Below are 9,008 nucleotides of genomic sequence, written 5' to 3' on the forward strand. Positions count from 1 at the left end.
CTGAAACCTAACAAACACCCACATTTGCCCTGAAGGCAAACCTGGAGGAATCTGGACCACATCTGCAGGTGGGGCCCCCGTGGGACAGTCTGGGTAAGAGACAGTAAGAGACACCGAGGCAGCCTTGACTGCTGGAGAAACCTGAGACCTTTCCTAGTGACGGCCAGTGCCAATGGGGACTAGCAGTCCCTACCATTAAATGTATGCTCAGGAAGATACTAAGGATGTGGGCACTATCCACTCTGAAGTCTCTCTCTGTGGTTGAGGATGGGCCCTATCTTCCCAGGGCTGGAGTGACCCCTGTAGCTCCGAACCAGCTCAGAGTGTGTGGATGCCCTGTCTAGGTGGTGCAGGTCAAGGTACCCAGGGGCCCGAACAAGGCAAGGTGAGACAAATGAGGCTGGTAACAGAAGAAGTTGTTATGGGTACGTGGCACCTGCCATTTTCCAATCCTTAACCATCACATGGGGTCTTTTCCACCACAGGACATGGATTGCCCTGCCAGAGCAGGGCCGGCCACTGGCATGGGTAGTCAGCAAAAACAAAAGAACTGTAGAGTGACAGAGGTGGCTGACTGCCCCTGTATGAGCTGAGCCAGGCTCTCAGGCCCACCGCACATGCCAAGGCAGAGGCTGGAAGAGAGAGGGCCCACCGTGTGGTCACGGGCAGCCCAGTCTCGGAATGAGGCCTGCTATTGAAATGCGGGACCGTAGGTTAGAGCCCAGGCTCCTGAGCAGGCCTCCGGGAGGCAGTCTGTCCCCAGCACAGAATCTTGAAAGCCTTTGCTGTTTTAGGAGCTGTGAATGACATCAGGCACCCACTCCACAGGGGACTGTGTGTGGCCAGTTGCAGTGGCTTCCTTGAAAGAATTTTGAAAGAGAAGCATTTTCTACCCTGGGGGTGGACATTTTGGGAGGGGGGACTGGCCCCTGCTTGACAGTTGGGAACAAATGTGCAGATCAAGGCTAGGTGGCACAGGGGCCAAATGCCCAAACATAGCCAAGGGCCAGCTGAGATAGACTCAGCTGTGCACATCTGGGCTGTTCAGACCCCGGGGGAGTATGGGTAGAGCCTAGCCCCTGAGCAGGCCCCTGGGTACTGGTCTGGCCTCAACTGCCCACCAGAACCCCTAGAGGCAAAGTGACCTGGCAGTGACCAGATGGAGGTGAGCTAAGCATGAGCCAACTGTGCATTCACAGCCACTACAGGCCTTGGATGGCCTGGACTTTACAGGGGGCAGCTGAATGCAGAACCCAGGCCTGAGAGTTGGCTCCCAGAGGTACTCGGTGCCGACACAGCACAAGCCGTGTGACACAAAATCATGAGTACTTCCTAGAACACAGAGTTGCAGTAACCTGGGCTGCCTCGGAGCAAAGGCTGAGATGGGTGGTTAGACTATCCCAGGGCAGGCTCCCTCTGTCCTGAGAATGTGCAGGGGCAGTTAATCCCTCCAGTGCTCCACAGACTGGTGTGTCCCCGGGAACACATAGGGTGCTGGCAAGGCCCAGACAGCACACTGGGGGCCACTCAGATCAGAGCAGACAAGGACCTAAAACAAGGCAGCTGAGGGGGAGGGAGGGTGTGGGTCAGGGTTAGGTTCTCAATCAGAATAATACTGTCTAGCCCCCTCCTGCTCATTGCAAATGGCATGGTAACATCTGTGTTCCCGGAAGAGTAATACTCCAAGGTCATGTGGTCCGAACTGGTTTTCTCCTCTGACCTAGGCTTCAGGCCTAGCAAAGGCTAGCTTTATAGTTAGGGCCTGCGTGAGGGTAGAGGCCAATCCAGCGGCCATGTGGAGACCTCCCCAGAGGGCTGAGTTCAGGGCAAGCATGAGGTGGTGAGTCAGGCTTAGGGTTTGGGGTCAGGGACCGGTTGGTTGCGTGAGTTAGGGTTAGGGTTGGGTTAGGTTTTAGGGTTATGGTTTAGGGGTAAGAATGGGGTTAGGGTTAGGTCCCGGGAAGCAGAAGATCTCCCCAGGGTGCACTGATTTCCCTGGAGCACTGAATGGAAGTCCAAGTTAGGATGCGGCACAGGCTTCCGTCCAAGTTGAGGGGCCGGCCGCTTGTGTGAGCTAGGCTTAGGTTTTGGGTCAGGATCCCCTCTGCAGCTCCATTCGGGCCGTGTACATGTCCTGGCCAGCTTCTCTGATCCACCCTGAGTAATTCAGCAACAGTAATGGGCCCTGATCTTTCTTTCCTCAGACCTAGGAGATAAGCCCCTAAGGGGCCAGAGCCATGGCTAGGGTCAGGGTTAGGTCCCAGGAGGTGTCAGGGGCCAAACCAGCAGTGACCTCCCGGGAGGGCTGAGTTTAGGGCACACGTATAGGTCAGGCTTAGAGTTTGGACTCAGGGGCCTGCTGGTGGCCCAAGGTTAGGTTTGGGCTCAGAATTCCCTTCTTCAGCTCTGCCCCAGCCATGGAAATGCTGTGGAAAACTCCTGGGCCCCTCACAGAATAATTGTGCACAGATCATGGGTCACATAGCTGTTCTTTCCTCAGACCTAGGAGTTGAGCCCCCTTAGAACCAGACTCATGGCTAGGGTTAAGGTTAGGTCCTGGGAAGTGGCAGGGACCAAACTGGTAGCTCAGTTTTCTCCCTGCAGGGCTGAGTTGAGGCCATGTGCTAGGTTGCAGGTCAGGCCTAGGCTTTAGGCTCAGGGGATGGCCTGGGGTCTGGGCCAGGCTTAGGTCTTGCCTCAGGATCCCCATCACCGTCTCTATACCATCCGTGGTAATGTCATCGTGCGTTTCTGGGTCCGTCACTGGATAACTCTGTGCCGGTCATGGGCCCCTCTCTGTTGGTTGCTCAGACCTAAGAGATGGGCCATCCTCAAGCCAGAGCCAAGGCTAGGGTTAGTTAGGTTGAGAGAGGTGGCCGTGCCCAAATAGCCAGCAATGCGGTGATCTGCTGGAGCGTTGAGTGGAGCATGGGTGTTAGGGTATAGGTCAGGCCGAGGGTTTGGGCTCACAACCTGATGGTCTGGGCCAGGGTTAGGCTCCGCTTAAGATCCCCTTCTGCAGCTCCATCCCAACCATGAAAATGGCATGTTGAACTTTGGGTTCCTCACTGAATAATTCTGCACAGGTTTGGTCCCCAAATCCTTTCTTTCCTCAGACCTAGGAGGCAGAACTGGCCTGAATGAGGAGGGAGGTCCTGCCTCATGGGGGCCACAGATGGGACAGAAGCCCCCGCCCACACCTTCCTCTCAGGGGACCCAGCTACGCCTTGTCCAGACTCCCAGCCACGGGTACTGTGAGATAGTCAATATGCCTTGTTGCAAGCCACCTAGTCCACTGTAATGTTGTTTATGCCAGGATCGCTGATGCCAGCATCTTCCCATGTCTGGGCATGTTTATACCCTTCTGGGGTGTTTTTTGTTTGTTTGTTTTTTCCCAAAAACATAGTTGTATTATTCACCCTGTGAGCTATTACCCAGGAGCAAGTGGGGGCCATGTGGATGGGAACATGGGCAGCAAGGCCTTCTGGGGTTGTCGTGGGCTAACTGCCAGGCTCACACTGGCCACAAGGGCGTCTACTAGACTAGAGAGATGAATGATTTTGGAGAAATTTGTCACTTTATCTAGAACAATCTGCGGTGGTCCTGCTGCCATGTCTTGGACTAAGCGTTGTCTTTCACCACCAGTTTGTCTGAGATGCCGCGCGTATCCACGAGGGTGGCCCCAGCGGCTCTGTACTGAAAAGAGAGCTACTAGCTCCCAGATGCCCCTGACAGTGAAAGGGCCGAAGGGAAGATTTCATTGTTGGTGAAAGCCAGGTGAGCCCCGGTGGCAGGCTGTAAGGTGTCACCAAGGTCCAAGGGAACACCTGTGTGGTGTCAGATGCCAGATGCTCATCCTCGGAGTGAGGGCGGAAAGGAACTCCTGGAACTGCAACTAAGAAATGCTCTTGGCACAGAACTTCCTCCAGGCCCCGCCTGGTAGGGTGCAGTTTGCAACCTCACTTCTCAGATTTCTCAGCAAGTCCATTTGGAATCACATTTTTAAAAATGGAGGAATCAAGAATCGCAGTGGCAGTACTTCATTTGGGGCACCTGGGTGGCTCAGTCAGTTGATTGACTTTAGCTCAGGTCATGATGTCATCGTTTGTGAGTTCGAGACTCACGTCAGACTTACCACTCTCATTGCAGACCCCTCTTCAGATCTTCTGTTCCCTCTCTCTCTCTGCCCCTCCCCAATCACATGTGCTCTCTCAAAAATAAAACATTTAAAAAGGAGAAAGTACTTTATTCATGAGAACCTTCCTGAAACCTTCTCAACTTCCTGCTATACCCTGAAGATGCAGGGAATGCCCAGCCTCAACTCTTTCTCAGTGTGTCTTATGTTCATTTTGCTTTTGGTGGAGGCTGGCGTGCAGTTGGCACAGTCTGGGTGAGGTTAGAAAGCTTCGGGCTGTTCCTCAGAGCTTGTCCATTCAGGTGGCAAAGTGGGACGACCCCGTGCGGTCCCACAGGTCCTTCTGGGAGAGGGTAAGGGGACTCTGATTTCTAACTAGGAGGGCAGTGGTTGCAGGGAGGGTGGGATGAGCCTCTGCGGTCCCATCCCTGAACTGCTCTCTTAAACATTTCGTGTACTAGGGAGTCACTGAATCTGAGAACTCCTGCTGTACGGGGTACGTGCCAAGGAGCAGAAGTGTAGACTTTTAGGGAGAACAGAAACTTGCTCCTGGTGCAGTGCTCTTTAGTGACGGCAAGAGAAAAGGACGGTGCCATCTCTAGACCCTCTAGATTCATAGTAGAAAATCATGAGCAGGTTTGGAAAAAGGAATTCTCTTCTTCAGACCAAAGTTCAATAAAAGAGCACATTTCTTCTCTCTGGAGACTGACGTTTTTCGCTTACAAGGTTGGCATTGGCAGGTCCGCACGCTGGGGAGAAATACATTTTCTCACAGTGGGCGGAGCTGGGAGGCACGCTGAAGAGCCGTCCCGTGCGTCCGGCTATCTGGGCAGCGCTGCTGCAGATTCCTGAGGAGGGGCTGGGTGTCGGTCTTGCTGGGGGAGGCTCCAGGAGGGCTCCTATTTCCCATCGGGCTGGGGCTCTGGCACCTTGTGCCCGCTGGAGTAGGCGTGAGAGTAGCCAGCCTCTGAGGAGCTGGGGCTGGCTGGGGAGAGGTAATGCCACAGCTCACCAGATGGAACAGGGGGGCTCCCCGCCAGGGACACCAGGTACTGATCCATAGTCTTGAGACGAGGCCCGTTGAAGCTGCACTTGGTGGCACCATATGCAAAAGATGCTTCTGGCTCTGGCTTTGTCCCCTGAGAAGAGAAACGCCACTGATTTGGAGGCATGGCACTGTCATTGCTCAGGATCACATCTGCACTCTGGCTCAAGGGGCTCAGTCGCTGGGGGCTCCTGACGTTGTTCAGAGCTCTGCAGAAGTGTTCCTCCACTATGCTGCTGATGTCCCCTTGGAAATAGGTGAAGAGGATGCACTGGGAATTCCACTCAGTCTTTAGAAGTCTCTGCAGCTGGATAGCAGTTTTCCCCATTTCTTCCATTTGAGGGATACAGATGACAGCTTAATTCCTGACCATCAGCTGAGACACCAGGATTCCACAGCTGGGCAGAGGTGGTGCTCACAGTTGCCTGGCTCACTTTGGAGCAGCTCTTACACCCTTTCTCTTTGAAAGCTACGTGTGTCCCTGGGAGGTGGTGCCACACTTCGGACCGGTCCCTGTGGGCAGCATGGAGACGGCCGCTGTAATTCCATCTGCCACTCACAGCGGCCAAGCACGTTTGATGAGGAGCCTTGCATATGTTTGAGCCTCAGTCACAGGTACTCAGGTACACAGACTGCCAACTGCCCCCCCAAAGGGGCATCATGGTGGGTAGAGTGTCAACAGTGAAGACGCCAAGAACAGAAAGGGAATTTCACTCCCTCCACCCTGACCTGGGTTTGCACTCTCTAATTAACTAATTCTTTGTTCCTGCCCCCTCTGACTTCGGACAAGAGACCGTGCAGGCACAGCATCCCCTGCTGGGACCCACACCACACCCTTAAGAAGCAGGGACTGTCCTGAGTCCCTGCCCAGGGCTGACCTCAGGACAATGATGGACCTGAGCTCAGTGCCCCCTGACACACCCACTGGCCTTCCCTCCCCTCTGCATGCACGCCGCAGCCTCACTGCCCCCTGCACCCATCAGTGCCCCTCTGCACTCACCTGTGGGCCCCCCTGCTTGCACGCACCTGCCCCCTCCACACACTCCCCTCCCCACTTGGCATGCACCCCTGTGCTCCTGAACACACCCACCGTCATCACTCCCCCTGCACACACCCAGGGGCCTCTGCACCGCATCTGCCTCTAGCACCCCCTTGCCCCAGTGGCCGGGCACTGCAGCTGGAGGGAAGAGACAGGCTGAAGCGCTCCTGGGGACAGGTGGTCACCTGCAGGAAAATCCCGGGTGCCAACTCCCGGGGACGCGGCCGGGGCGCACAGGCCCGCAGCAGGTGTGGCCGAGCCCCTGATGGACCCAAGAGGCTGCACGACACAGCTGGAGACTGGGAAGCTCCCATCCACATTGGAACATGAAGAGGAGAGTCTCCCTCGGGATCTTTCTGGATTCAGGTCCTACGTTGCTGGAGGCTTATCTGAGGGGAAAGCCCAAGAATGGAACTTCTGACTTGTTGTCCTTTAATGTCTTCCGTGGAGGAGCGGTCTGCATGGGTGACAAGCTGATTCTTGCCGCGGCCGTGGGCGCTGCGGGGCCTCCAGGCAGGCACTGCTCTGCCCCCAGCGGTGTCCCTGCTCTCCTCCCATCTGTCCTTCTCCCAGTGCCCGTGAAACAAGCAGAGAAATGAAAGAGCCAGTGAAACAGTGGAAGAGGCTGCGTCCCTTTAAGAGCTTGGGACCATCAGACCCACGAGATCACACACGCGATCACTGCAGTGAGTGTGGTCAGAGGAAACGCCCATGGGCACCAAAAGGTTGTTGACATGAATCATTATTAACAATCACAGCGGCTGCAGTTTCAGGGCCCGTATCAGGTCCTCCCCGGAAACACCAACATGTCTAATAGCCCTGCTGCCCATCAACGTTCACGGCGGCTGGGCAGGCATGGTCCCACCTGAGGGCTGTGACAGCACCTCTTGGACCCGCCGGGTCAGAGCAGTGTGGGTGGCAGGGAGCTGTTTCCAGCCTGGACCACCCCCGCTGTGCCCAGCACCCGCTCTCCAGTTCTTCCCTCTTTCTGTGTCTCTCATCCCTTTCCTTCTGCCTTTGTATCCCCTCTCCCTAACTTCCTGCTGAGTATTCATTCCTACAAGCTCAGGGGACATGGGGTGGCCGAGAGAGACTTACCACACTCAATGAATTTTAAGACATTCTGCTGTTTCCTCCCAGGACAAAAGACTATCTATCTCCCTGCATGCATCCTGGCTCCTTGCTGGCAATGAGGGCCCTGTTTAAATCTTCATTGTTTTAAAATAACAAGTATTCACGAGGATGTGGAGAGTAAGAAACGCTCCTGCACTCCTGGTGGGAATGCAAACTGCTACAGCTACCTTGGGGAACAGCATGGAGGTTCCTCCAAAGTTCAAAATAGGACCAACCGATGGTCCAGTAATTCCACTCCTGGGGATTTTTACCCAAAGGAAAGGAAATCACTGTCTGGAAGAGATCGCCGCACCCACACGTTCATGGCTGCATTGTTCACAATGGCCAAGTCATGGAAACAGGTTAAGTGTCCCTCCAAAGAGTGATGTATATACAATGAAATACTGCTCAGCCGTGAAAATGAGTGGGCAGATCTGGAGGACATTATGCTGAGTGGAATAAGCCAGCCGCACAAAGAAAAGGCTGTGTGGTCTCACTGACACGTGGGATCTGAAGAACAGGCAGAGGCTGCGCACAGAGCGGCCCGGGGTGGGGACGTGTCGATCGCGGGGCACACTGTGGCAGTGATGCAGAGGAAGCCTGGAGGCTGGCGCCCGGCACAGTGACCAGCTGACAGCCCTGTACTGAATGTGTGTGACCTCAGGTGCTGTGACCACACACAGACGGCAGCCGAGTGGGGAGAAGGTGGGTCCAGAGCTTGGCTCCAGCCATCACGTCCCTGGTACGTGTGCCTCACATCACTGTGCTGGACACCCTAAACAGAGGCAGTTCCCACTAACATGTTTAAAGTTTTAAAGTAAAATAAAACAACCAGCCTGTGTGGAGATTTTAGGGGCCCGGGCACAAAGTGCAAACACGAGGCCCACGAGAATGTGTCTCCAGTGGTCACTTCGATTCCTAAGGTGTCCTGTCCTGGAGCAGTGTTCCATCGCCTGTGCTCCAGGGGCTCCAGGTACATGGATAGAGGTGGGTCAACCGAAGGGGAGGGCCATCACCTCCTAGGACTGAAGCCACCTGTGAACCTCTGTCTGCTAAGCTGGGGGTGTCAGGAAGGAGCAGACACCCCAGTCCTGTTCATCCCAGACATCCCCCTGCCACGGACCAGAGGGGCCGCGATTCTGCCCCAGCAGGTGCGTCGCTTGTGCTGGTCTCTGCACTGGCCTCCTCAGATGGGAGGTGGCCCAGGGAAACCCACCTGCACCCCTGGCGCGCGGGGAAGCTTGGAATTCAAGACCCCTTGTGGAGAGAGCCTGGGGACTTTCTGACAAGTGCGGAGCCCCTGGCACCTGACTCCAGCCTGCCGGGGCCCAGGGGAGGTCAGCAGGGACATCGCATGCCTGTTGCATCCATAGGGCCATGTCTGTGGTTTGGATGCTGGGGTGGGTGACCCTGGAAAGGCCAGTTGGGTGGTATGAGCTCAACTGCCCTTGGTGGTATACATCCCTCTGGCTCTCTCACCAGCCCTGCCTTCCCCAGAGAAGTCTCTAGATGCTGGGAGAGGGGGTCTGAGGGTGGAGGGCCAGGCAGTGGGTCTGTTCTCTTTGCTCCACCAGGTCCCTGGACCTCCAGCAGCCCGAGATGATTCTCTGCTCAGCGGCCTCAGCAGCTCCCTGAGACACAACACAACATCCCCAGGCAGCAGGGGCGCCACACGC

At 55.6% G+C, this 9,008-nt stretch overlaps 1 pseudogene; it reads right to left on the reverse strand.

The window, feature by feature from the left end:
• Positions 1–4,807: 4,807 nt before the first annotated feature.
• On the reverse strand, positions 4,808–5,517 carry LOC120219678 (annotated as a pseudogene).
• Between the last annotated feature and the right edge of the window lie 3,491 nt (positions 5,518–9,008).

This window comes from Hyaena hyaena, unplaced genomic scaffold, assembly GCF_003009895.1.
Source record: "Hyaena hyaena isolate Hyena2069 unplaced genomic scaffold, ASM300989v1 scaffold_638, whole genome shotgun sequence".
Lineage (NCBI taxonomy): Eukaryota > Metazoa > Chordata > Mammalia > Carnivora > Hyaenidae > Hyaena > Hyaena hyaena.